Source organism: Heptranchias perlo, chromosome 5 (assembly GCF_035084215.1).
Source record: "Heptranchias perlo isolate sHepPer1 chromosome 5, sHepPer1.hap1, whole genome shotgun sequence".
Lineage (NCBI taxonomy): Eukaryota > Metazoa > Chordata > Chondrichthyes > Hexanchiformes > Hexanchidae > Heptranchias > Heptranchias perlo.
In genome coordinates this window covers 124646516-124659521 of record NC_090329.1, presented here as the reverse complement: position 1 = coordinate 124659521, position 13006 = coordinate 124646516, and the positions used below count along the sequence as shown (strand labels likewise).

Sequence of the window (13006 nt, the reverse complement as noted above, 5' to 3'; positions counted from 1 at the left end):
CCCTGCTGCTCTTTTCCCATTTCCCAGACTCGGGATATTAGACTGACTGTTGTGTCACTACAGCCACCTGACTGAGATCAGATGACTGAGCACAGACTGGAGATTAAACCTCAGTCCTTGCTGGTCTTTATGGTTCTGTTCCACACTGCAGGCCAACTTATCAACTGAGAAAAAAATAGATTTCCAGAGACCCATTTTTAAACATGGCGGCCTACAAATTCGATTGGGACCAAAAACAGGCAAACAGGGGACGTGTCACGAGTCTGTTCATGTGGTTGAAGGGACCTGGTTAAATTGGTGCTTCCAGTAATAAGTCAGGTGAACAGCCAGCTCCCCCTGATATTCATTGGTTGCACACCTGTTTCAGAGGGCCGCGAAATCAGGCTTCTCTGGCATCACTTCAAGGCAGCCAGCACCTCTTGAAGGGAAATTACATTCAGGCTGCAGGCAGCAGGGAATGCTTCTGAAGAAATAAATGGCTGCAAGGCCTGCTTATCGGGCTCTGATTATGCTTTAGAAGTCCTGGTCCAGGTGGAGGACAGAAGGAGGAAGATCCTATTCCCCTCCAGGAGGCTGAACTCCTTATAGGCAATTTGATCTGAAGACAGTGGGAAGACGTTACAAAGCAAGTCAATGCCAGGAGCATAGCTTCCAGAACATGGCTGTGATGCAACAAAAAGTTCAATGACCTCACTAGAGTTGTCAAGGTAAGAATCTTATCTCTCACCTCAATTACTCTCTCTTCACACCTCCACCACCTACAGCTGCACGACTCACAACACTCCCTCCCCTGCTTCCCTTCACTCTCCTGCAATCACTGCTCCGCACAACATATGACCTCTTCCATCATGACAGTCACGTTCTCAAAACACCTCCGAAGGCTGTCACCAGCACATTACATTCTTACAGGAGAAGGTGGTGCACAACTTGCGACAGCAGGCCATGACGGGAGGAGGCAGAGACCGCCTGCACGCCCAGTCCCCTCTGGAAGAAAATGTGCTGGCCATCACGGGCAGAGGGAGGGTCATGTCCGTGGCGAGTGGTAACTCTGGAGGAGACATCGCGTAGGGTTTCTTCACACCTTCTCCCCCTTTCCCCTTCTACTTGTATCTCATCCTACACACTCTGCATGACAAACTGCAGCTGCATTCACCAACCACTCATCTCTCCCTGCTCCCTCTTCACACTAAAAGCTAACTCTTGTCCCTCTCTTTTATTTCAGGTGCTGAAAATCTCAATGCCCCTGTATCTCTTCTGGAACAGAAGGCCAGCTTTCCTGCAGATGCATCGTCACTCGATTTGGAATCTGTCTTTTGCAGTGAGAACAAGGAGAGAGTTTTGGGAGAGGCTGAATTGTAACACACAGAACAAGCCACTCCTGACACTTCATCAATGTTATTACTGTATTATTGGGGAGTTTTTCAGCCTGACAGTGCGTGAGCTGGAAACATTTTTAAAAATGGGAGCTGCCCCGGGTGATCAGACATCCCTGGATCCGGCACTCAGAGAGTTAATGATTTCTAAATCCATCACAAGGTTGGATCAAAGCAACATTTCCATAATATATCACCTGCTTTTCTCTCCAGCGTCTAATACTCCAGCTTGCAGATAGTTGTATTCAAAATCATCTTTATAAAACAGTATAAAAAGATCTGAACTCGCTGCTCAAACACCAGATCCACCTGAAGGGCCTGAGAGTCAATCAGTGCGTTCAACAGTGATCAGAATGGACACCAAGATGCTGAGACTCTGCTTAACTCTGTCTGTCCTACTCGGGCTTCAAATTACAGCAACAGGAGCAGATCAAGAGGTGGCTGATTTCTGCCAGCAGATTATCTGTTACCATCCCACACAAATAATTCAACACAATGTAAGTAAAGTTTAACATCGATCGTTTGCTGGCACATTTTTACCAGTTCATTTTTCTCTCTTCAATAAGAAACAATAAAACATCAGACAGGATGAAGAATGGATAGTTTTATATCGGGATCTGAGAAAGACAAATGGGAATATTTTCTTCATGGTGAGAGTCCAGGAGCTGAGGAGGAGCAAAGGAATTTAAAAGCTCGTGCACAGGTAAAAAATAAATCAAATGGGCGAAAGGAATGTTGGTCTTTATCTCAGGGGGGTTTGAATTCAAAAGTGAGGATGATGCTTCAGCTGTCCAGAGTCTTGGTCAGACCCCATCTGGAATATTGTGTTCAGTTTTGGGCACCGAACCTCAGGAAGGATCTATTGGCCCTGAAGGGTTGAACAATGAGGACAGGTTTTATAAACGTGCCTTCTATTCCCTTGAGTTTAGAATGTTGAGTGGTGATCTAATCGAGGATTTTCAAATGATAAAGTGCTGCGATAGGGTAGATACAGAGAAACTATTTCCTCTGATTGGGGAATCCTGAACAAGGGGGAATAATCTTAAAATTAGATCCAGGCCATTTTGCTGTGAAATCAGGAAGGATTTTTTCACACAAAGTGCAGTGGAAATCTGGCACTCTCTCCCGCAAAGTGCTGTCGATGCTGGGTCAATTTAAATTGACTGAGACTGATCGATTTTTGTTCGGTGAGGGTATCAAGGGATATGGAGCAAAGGTGGGTAAATGGAGTTGAGGTACAGATCAGCCAAGATCAAATTGAATGGCAGGACAGGCTTGTGGAGCTGAATGGCCCACTCCTGTTCCTATATTCCTGCTCTCATTGTTTACTTGACAGAAACCTCAGAGAAACGGCATAAATAGCAGTTTACACAATTTTTCCAGATTTACACTGATCACCAAATTTACAGTGGTGGAAGTGACAGGGGAAGAGATGTCAGTGCTGGGGACTGGAATGTTCTCCACAATTCAGATGGTCCCAGTCAGCATCAAGTACTCCTGGACCGGCTGTAACACAGACAGCTGCAGAGTAAAGTCCCAACTGGAACCTCAGGCCAAAGTTCACAAGAGCAACCACTCCTCCACCAGTTGGACACTTCCATTTCCCACAACACTTGATCCTTTCCCCACTCTGAGTCAGATTATCAATGAGTGGACAGTTCGAGCCATTCTATCTTCTGGATCCACCCCCTCTAGGAACTGGGTCTAAACTCCACAAACTCCTTTCACATTGGATCCTTACAGCTGACAGAGAGAGGAGACCTTCATCCTGTCAGCCTGAGCTGGGTTCAAACCCATTCCCTTGAGATGAAAGGATCGTTTGCTGTCCACTTTACAACTGAGCTCACTCGTCTCAGGCAAGTCAAAGTTTCAACACTGTTCCCCAGTGGTTGATACTCATATTGAAACATGTCTGTTAAAAGATAATGTGGTAAAAGACTCAGGGGGAAACTCCGCACCTGGAGACATGGGGCAGGATTTTAAATGGGAAAATGGATGGGTTGGGGTCGGAGAGGGGATTGAAAATTGGAACAATTTCAGACCGGAACGGTTTTCACCGGGGTGGGACGAGGGGCGGGCAACCAACCCCCTCTCAGGAAGCTGGCTGGACATGAAAACCTTTCAAGGAGGCTGCGGGATTTCAACCTGTGTGAGCCGGGATTCCCAGGCGTTCTCCTTCATGCCGCTTGAGAGGCACTGCTTGTGGGCCCAGAGGAGCAGGTCTGCCTGCACGACTACCTGCAGCGACCTCCCCCCAATGATCGCAAGACCCCCACAATGATTACGACCCCCGTGATGACCCCTATTCCTGACCGCAGCCCTCCTTGACTGACCCCACCCCAGTGACTGACAAACAATCACCCCCCCATGACCCCCGATCCCCCCCGATGACTGACGCCCGATGATTGACCCCCCCCAATGACTGACCCCTTGTGACTGACCCCCTCAATTACTGATCCCCACATGACCCCCGATCTCCCCACTGATAACTGACTGCCCCCCCGATGACTGACCTCTGATGCCTGACCCCTCCGATGACTGACGACCCCCCCCAGCTGACCCTCATGCCTGCCGATACCCTCATCCCCACCCATGCCCCCAAACCCCTGATGCCACCATGCACCCTGATGCCCCCATGCCCATCGATGCCCCCATGCCCATCAATGATTCCATGTCCCCACATGCCCCCCATCACCTGCCCCCTCCCATCCATACAATCTATGACTTACCTGAACACTTATCTGATGAGGTCCTCTTCTTTGCTCTGCTCCCGTCCCACTGAGACCAGCCTGTCAATCAGTCGGGCCTGTCGGACAGCAAAGAAAAATTAAAGGCGTCCGTCCTTATGTCAAAATCGAAAGCGCGCCAGGGAAAACCCATACTTCCGGATTTCCCATCCTCAATTCGAACCCCTGCCCCCTTCCCGGCTCCGGGCTAAAATCCTGGCCGTGGTCATGAGCATCTATTCAGTGTGGAAAGCTTTTAATAATGTTCTCGATGTTTACTGAAAACCCAAAGTGAAGGACCAAGGCCCATAGTGCAGGACAGCACCAGGGGTGAAAGAGTGAGAGAGAAAGGAAAGTGAATCAGGAAGTGTTGATGCCAGGAGTCCCATCAAAAGCTCTTAACTCTCCTTGAAGCCCAGTACATCCAGAACATGAATACTGCTGCCACACCTGGGCCCCTGGGATAGTCCTCTCAACATAGATGTGTTTCAGTAACTGTACAGTTGTGCCATGTGGTGATATCTTTCCTCTTGTTACCTTAGAATTATGAAGAGATGGAATTTCCAAACTTCCAATGGGTTGAAACTGATGTTAGTGGGACGGATATGAAGACTGCATTAAAGACCGGCCTGGAAAAACTTTTGAAATATTCAAATTTATCGAATGCTGCAGGTACTTTCGATGTTCCTTCAATGTAACAGCACAGAATGTAAAGCAAGGCTTCGCTGTTTGACCTGTTTATTTGAAACTCCTGTATCGAGAGACACATTGGCCCCAGAATTCCATGTTTGGCATTCCAGGTGGTTGGGCTGGGATTCTGCACCCTGGAGCCCTCCAACTCTCACCCCTGCTAGAGCTTGGAGGGGTCAATGGGAGGGGTCCTCGTTTATGTGGGACCATTGTGCGAATGTACCAATTGAGATGCTTCATTGGTGCCCATCTAGCCCTGTGTGACCAGAATCTGGGCAGTCGCCCCACATGGAGGGGTGGGATGCCAAGCCCTTGTGCTCAACCCCAGTCATGGCTTCAATCAGGCCCCAGTTGTGGGGGGCCACCCAGGGTATAATTCTTTTCAAAAGGTGGGAAGTGGTGTTCCACAAGGATCGGTGCTGGGACCACTGTTGTTCACCATTTACATAAATGATTTGGATTGGGGAAGTGGATGTACAATTTCAAAATTTGCGACGACATCAAATTGGGGGGTACGGTTAATACCAAAGAGGAGTGTGAAAAAATACAGGAAGACATTAATAAACTTGCAGAATGGGCATGTAATGGGCAAATGAATATTGGTAGGTGTGAGGTATTACATTTTGGTAGGAAGACTAAGGGAGCTACATACTTCTTGGAGAATAAGATTCTAAATGGGATAGAGGAGCAGAGGAATCTGGGGGTACAGATACGCAAGTCACGAAAATTGTCGACGCAGCTTAATACAGTTATAAAAAAAGCAAACCAAACACTGGGGTTCATTTCCAGAGTGATAGAACTGAAAAGCAGAGAAGTTATGTTAAATTCGTATAGAACCTTAGTTAGACCACACTTGAAGTACTGTGAACAGTTCTGGTCTCCATTTTATAAAAAGGATAGAGAGGGACTGAAGAAGGTGCAGAAAAGATTTACTAGGATGATACCAGATCTGAGAGGTTATACATATCAAGAAAGATTGAGCAGTCATGGGCTCTTTTCTCTCGGAAAGAGAAGACTGAGGGGTGACCAGATAGAGATCTTTATGATGATGAAAGGGTTAGGGTGGACCGTGAGAAGGTGTTTCGTCTTGCGGGAGAGACCAGAACCAGGGGCCATAAATATAAGATAGTTACTAATAAATCCAATCGGGAATTCAGGAGAAACCTCTTTACCCAGAGAGTGGTTGGAATGTGGAACTCGCTACCACAAGGAGTAGTTGAGGTGACGAGCATAGATGCATTTAAGGGGAAGCGAGATAAAGACATGAGGGAGGAAGAAATAGAAGGATTTGCTGATAGGATTAGATGAAGTGGGGAGGGAGGAGGCTCGTGTGGATCATAAACACCTGCATGGACCTGTTGGGCCGACGAGCCTGTCCTTGTGCTGTACATTCTATGTATTTCTACGTATAAAGAAATTTTTGTGTTTGGGAGTGCTGGCCCCTTTTTTATTATTAGTTCTCGGGCATCTAGGGTAAGGCTGATATTTCTTGCCCATCCCCAGTTTCCTTAAACTGTGTGGCTTTCTACACAAATTCAAAGGGCAGTTAAGAGTCAACCACATTTGTGTGGGACTGGAGTCACAGATATCTGAGACAGAGTAAGGACAGCAGATTTCTTTCCCTAAAGGATATTAGCAAACCAGTTGGATTTTTACGACAATCCAATAACTTCATGGTCACTTCTTCTGATATCAGCTTTTTGATTTTCCAAATTTTAAACAATGAATTCAAATTCTCAAACTTCAATAGTGGGATATGAGGTCACGTCCTCCCGATTATTAGCCCAAGGCTCTGGATCACTAGTCTACTAACAGCCCCACTACACCACCGTATCCTTCCCAGGAATGGACTCCTCTGGTGGAGCCCACATGGACCTTGTGGAGGCCGATACATCTCATCTCTCTCAGTGTATAGGACACCACTGAACCACCATGTCCTGTTTGAGACTCGGTGGGAATTCTTGGCTCAGGGAGTCCACAGCAACTTTCCACCTGTCATGTTGAAGCCACTGGAAGCACATCTCGTAGGAGAGTAGAATAGGTCAGGTGACATTTAAGAAAGGCAGTATAGGCTCACACCTGGGTGATAATTAGTTTGTAGACATTTGTCTAAGACAGTAAAATGCTAAACCTTTTTGAAATCTTTGTGTGCAGTGTGTTCCTGTAGTAGCTGGTGACCCGGCAATGTCAGGTGACATGAAGATCAATGTTGGTGTTTGGGCAGATGTAGTTTATTGGAGGGTGGAAGGACTGGGATTGTTGGTCATGACTGTTAATGCAGGATTTGTTCAGCTGAAACACACTTCAATGAGCTGCTGCTCAATGACTCTGGGTTTGAGCTGGTGTTGGAGCCCTCCCTCTTCCTCACTATCCTCAATGTCAACAATATCGTCTCACTCATCTCACTCAATGTCCTCGTTCAACGGTGGCTCTGGGACCTGGAGTCTATAATACAGGAAGAAATGACTCCATATTTGGAGATTCCTAATTTAATCAGGGCCAGTCAGCACAGGTTTCTAAATGGCAGGTCAAACCTGACCAACCGTCTTTCAAATAATAACAGAGAAGACGGATGAGGAAAATGCAGTGGATGTGGTTGATATGGATTTTAAAATGCATTTGATAAGGTACCATGTGAGTATCTTCACCCTGCCCTGTCCTGTAACTCCTGACTCACCATGAGCAATGCCACAGGTGATCTGCCAGTAGAATGCTATAACAGTGTTTTTCTTTGTCTGCAGAAACAATTGTTCCTGTCTCTGCTCCTTGGGGGATAAAAGGATCATTGATGAACGGCAAAATACAACGGGAATTCCAGGTCTATCTTTATTTACCATTTTCGGTCCACAGTCCACCTGAACCAAAAGATCCAACAGTTGAAATAACAACTTTTACTTCTGCTCTTTCTTGTTACGTCAGGTCAGTCCAGTTGACGGTTTGTTGTGATTGATATTTCTTTACATTGCCTGTCTTCCAACATCACTCAACCTGTAGTTAGACTGTGATTAATGGGCTGGTCCAGTCAGGTGGGGACGTTGGCCAACATTGATCATGTAATGAGGTTGTTCATGTCTCACATCCTTCAGTTCCTTCTTCTGAGGACACGGCCGGACCTCCACACTCACATTACTCAGGTTCATCTGGAGCACTGGACATGGCGGACCCACAATTCGTCAGGACACGATCCCAGGATGTGAAATCCATACCTTGTCACTAAAGTAGTTGGGCTTTTCTCTGCTGGATTGTCCCATTAGTATTAGACTCCTCTATTGTAACAATAATGGGGCCGGCTCCTGTATTTCAGATATTCTCACACGCACCACATTCTGTATTTTTGGGAAACACTTTCACTTTCTCTGATCAGTTCCGCACCCAAAATCTAACATAATTTCATTGAGATGTTAGATGTTCTGTTCTACTGTAGTGATCTTAAATGTCCCTTTATCTGCTCTCTTCTGATCAGAGTCATGAATTACACGGTTCCAGTGTTACCGCCCACCCTCCAGTGCCCTGTGGAGGGGATATTTTCCACATATGTGTCTGGGCGATGAACGTCAGTGTGATTTACTGATCAGAGAGAGCATCAGAGCTGGGCCCAGTCATTTCCTCACTCCACATTCACCAACTCACACTGTCAATGAGGGTCACTGCACAGCATGAACCCCGATGTAGACAGTGTCCTCCTCTCTGTCAGTACACCTTTCGACAGGAGCTGTGGTGTTATTTTATCGTCAGTGGAGTTTCCACGATCGGCCATTCCCTCTGAGGAGTGGAGATCGGAGGGAGTGTGTTTAGGATTTAAAGGGCCCTCAGTGCTTGATTTTTCTGTCCATTTTAAATTATTGACAGAAAATCTGGAGCTTTGGGCCTGTGATATCCTAACGAGTGCTTCCTGTGAGCACCCATTCACTCCAATAACTCCCAATCAGGGCATTGGCCCTTATAGAAAAAGATCAATGAAAGTGGCAGTGTTTATTCTAAAACTACAGAATGTGATGTATGAGGAGTTTTGTGAGATAGAAATGAAGACTGGGAATAAATTATTATAAGGATTCGCAGTATTTGGTAGAGTTGTGTGATTATAATTAATACAACAATTACAACAGCTCTTTCAGAGCTGCTCGCTGCCGTTGAAGTTGCATTTTAGGCGGCTGCAGAATGACCCCACTCAGTGATCATGTGCTGGTTGGCCTCCAGTGAAGGGAGACCTTATTTCGAGGACAGATCTCCCAGTAATAAAGAGAATTGCCAGAGCACCATGGTTGGAGATGACACAGTGCATCAATGCAATCCGACCCGTGGCCACAACCTGGGAGTAAGTGAGGAAGAAAATCTTTGGTTTCTGTGAATGTAAGTGTGTGAACTAGTGACATCACTTTCAAAGGTTGTCTTTCCAAGCTTCTTTATTGCTCATCACTTGGTGCAGCATCACAGAGGGGCAATGCAGGGCACTTTGCCAACTGCCGATCTCTGTAATTGCCCAGACAAGCTCATTAACTTCTGTTTCTCTGGGCCATGTTACCATATCACAGTGCTGCCTATGTTGGCAATTAATCGATTAAGTATAAAGCACCAGGGATATGTCAGCCCAAGGGTCTCATAGCTCCATGTTCACACACTCACATCAGGTGGCTGTTGTCCTGGTAACTTTAGTAGAACTCATCTTCCAGTAATAATTGAACAGGCGCTGGTCATTCAGCCCCTCAAGCCTGTTCTGCCATTCAATTAGATCATGCCTGATCTGTACCTCAACTCCATTTTCCCACCTTTCTTCAATATTGTTCCCCAAACCAACAAAAACCCATCAATCTCAGTTTTGAAAGTTTCAATTGGCCCAGAATCCACTGCCATTTGGGACGAGAGTGCCAGATTTCCACTATATTTTGTGTGAAAAAGTGCTTCCTGATTTCACTCCTAAATAACCGAGCTCTAATTTTAAAATGATGTCCTCTAGTTCTGGATTCCCCCACCAGAGGAAATTGTTTCCCTGTATCCAACTTAGTGAATTCTTTGACCATTTTACCCACCTGATGGAGATGACAGGTTCCCATCCCTGAAGGACATTGGTGAGCTCCGTGGGCTAGAAATTGGGCCGTCCAGCGCCCGTTGTTTCGGCGCTACGCGGCCTCTCGAAGTGCCAAAATGGCGTCTTGGCTGCGCATGCGCGTTTCTAGCGTGACGTGAGTCGGGCGCTATCTTGGAGAAAATGGACACAATCAATGTGCAACGTTGATTTAAAGTGATAGACACCATTTTGGGACTTAACGCTCAAATCAACGCTCAACTCAACGCAAGGTCTTAACCGCGACCATCTGAACATATCTTAGAGTGCCTGGAGGACCCCCCCACCAGTGCTATTTAAAGGGACCTTGCACGGTTTACAGGTTAATTGCTGGATTATTGCTTCTAGTTGCTGATGCATTTGTAACTGTTTTTGGAGGTTTCCTACACTTGAATACTAGGACTAGGGGACATAGCCTAACATTTAGAGCCAGGAAGAGCAGGAGTGAAGTTAGGAAACGCTTCTTCACGCAAAGTGTGGGAGAAGTTTGGAACGCTCTTCTACAATCTGCTGATCTGAGTTTGTACCAGGCCTGCGAGAGTGCATGCAAAAAGGTTCTCTGCTGATGCACTTGGTGCAAGATGTGGACAGAAGGAGGGACATCCTATATCCTCAGGCGGGGCAAGAGGCCCTCCAGACATATTCTCAAAGGTCAGTGGGAGGCAGCTGGGGACGAAATCAATGCCAGGTGCATAGCACCACGAATATAGATGCAGTGCAGGAAGAAGTTCATGCAGTTGATGCGAGCTCAATTGTGAATTTTAAATCTGAGATTGATAGATTTCTGTGAACCAAGGGTACTATGGGATTTGGGGCTAAGGCGGGTATATGGAGTTAGGTCACAGGTCCACCATGATAGCATTGAAAGGCGGTACAGGCTTGAGGGCCTAAATGTCACTGCCACTTGCTGCCTCCTGTTATGTGCCACCTTCTCCTGCAAGAAAGAGGGACGTGTGTCTGGGTGATATGCCAGTCATGGTTGAATAGCTGTCGGTGCATTAGGGTTAGGGTTAGGGTGTGAGTGGCTTGTGAGTTGTGGGTAGGCGGCTTGCAACAGTGGTAATGTGTAAGGATGAGAGGAAGCATCTGATTGGAAGAGTTGAGTACTGATTGAAAGAGTTTGTTGGTAGGTGGGTGATGGGGGGTGTAGTGAGTGGAGCAGTGGATGTGGCTTGTGGTGCAGTTGGTCAGAGAGGCCACTTGACAACTGAACTCACTCACTTTCACCACTCATGTCAAAGCATTGAACTTCTTCCTGCACTGCATCCATGTTCGTGGTGCTATGCGCCTGGCATTGACTTCGTCCACCACTGTCTCGTCCTGCCTGCGCAGGAATCACCGGGCGCGGGTTAGTCGTGGATCGCACTACTCAGACCCAATTATTGGCCTTGTCCAATTTAACCCCCGTTATGTCTAAACAAAAATCGGGAAACTTTCATGGTCATTTTTTCCCCTGTGCCTTGTACCAGATTTACTCCATTCAGTTCCACAATTTGCCAAACTGGGATTTGAACTCATTACAGCTAGGACTACTAGTCTAGTACTATAACCACACCATCACACCCTCTCAGCATCTATTTCTTGTTTTCATGGATCCTTCTCGTGTCGGCTTGGAGGAGAAGGCTGCAAATAACAGAGGGCAGAAGTTGCAGACAGGAGGGAGGTCACCAAAGCTGTGACCCTTGAGTCCTTCTGAGTGGAGGGTCATCAGGTTTATGAGGGTGGGGAAATAAAGGGAATGAGGGAGGGGGAATTCAGAGGCCTCCCAATGGTGAGCATCCTTTGATTTTCATTACTTGGGGGTATTTCTGTGTCCCTGTGTACCAAGTCCAGAGGGAGTGATGAGACCATCTCCCTTTCAATATATTTTGAAATAAAAATATAAAGTATCTTTATTCTTATCTGTTTTGCAGGACTTTCCAGCATGACAACCAAGAGTATGGCAGCCGTGTCAGGGAATTCATGAAGGACTTGCACCAAGACAATCGTCCCTTTTACAGGAAGTTCTTTTACATCGGATGGTATAACACACGTGGGCTAATGCAAATTTTTATTTTGAAGAAATGAAACAGAGCTTCTTTCTGAAAGGTTCTGTTACCTTTCCAGACATCAAACAGTGAGATGTGCTTAACTCTATTTTTAACTTTAATTTGAGCGTTCCATGAAGTACACACTGGATTTAACCATGTGCGTGTGTCAGTGTTGGGATTTTGATAGATTCCCCCCAATGCCCCACACGAGTTCTCCCACCCACACTGCTGCATTGTGAGGTGGAGCTTCTTTATTCAGAATTATTCAGCTGCATTAATTCCAACAGTGAGGTTTGCTTTGGCATTTTCTGTTTCGTATTTTACATTCACTGTTCACATTGAATCCTGGCTGCTGTTGTTCCTTTTAATATTGTTTATAATTTGGTGCCCTCTTCAATTCCAAGTTATTTGTCAAACTCCCAGATTCATTGCTGACCGACCACCTCCGAGGGGCAGCTTTGGTCATCAACCAGCTGTGTAAGTGCAGAGAAATCACACTGAAGGACAAAGGAGAATCAATCAGCCAGTAACAGAAACCACCCCCCCACCACATATTGAACCATTTCCCATTAGAAAAAGCAGGACAATAGCAATCAGGCCAATTATTGCCCCATCAGCCTATTCCCAATCATCAGCAAAGTGAAGGAAGGAGTGGTCCATTAACCACCTGCTCAGTTTGGGTGCTGCCAGGACCACTCAGCTCCAGACCTTACTGCACCCATGGTCCAAGCATGGACACAAGCTGAATTTGCGAGGTGAGGTGTGAGTAACTGCCATTAACTTCAAGGCAGCATTTGATGAGTGTGGCACCAAGGAGCTCTAGTAAACCTGAGGATAGTCGACATTAGGGGAAAACTCTCCAGTGCCTGGAGTCATACCTGGCACAAAGGAAAGTAGTTGTGTTGTTGGAGGCAAATCATCTCAGTCTCAGGAAAACGCTGCAGGAGTTCTTCAGGGCAGCATCCTAGGTCCAACTATCTTCAGGTGCTTCATCTATGACCTTCCCTCCATCATAAGGTCAGAAGTGAGGCTGTTCACTGATGATTGCACAATGTCCAGTTCCATTCACAATTCCTCAGATAATGAAGCAGTCCAATCCGCATGCAGCAAGACTTGGACAACGTC

At 46.4% G+C, this 13006-nt stretch overlaps 1 long non-coding RNA gene across 1 annotated transcript; it reads left to right on the top strand.

Moving 5' to 3' along the window:
* Window positions 1-4699: 4699 nt before the first annotated feature.
* On the top strand, window positions 4700-12167 carry LOC137321522 (uncharacterized). Its single transcript, XR_010962844.1, has 3 exons — window positions 4700-4771; window positions 7531-7708; window positions 11765-12167. It is a non-coding gene; the product is annotated as an uncharacterized lncRNA (long non-coding RNA).
* Window positions 12168-13006: the final 839 nt, after the last annotated feature.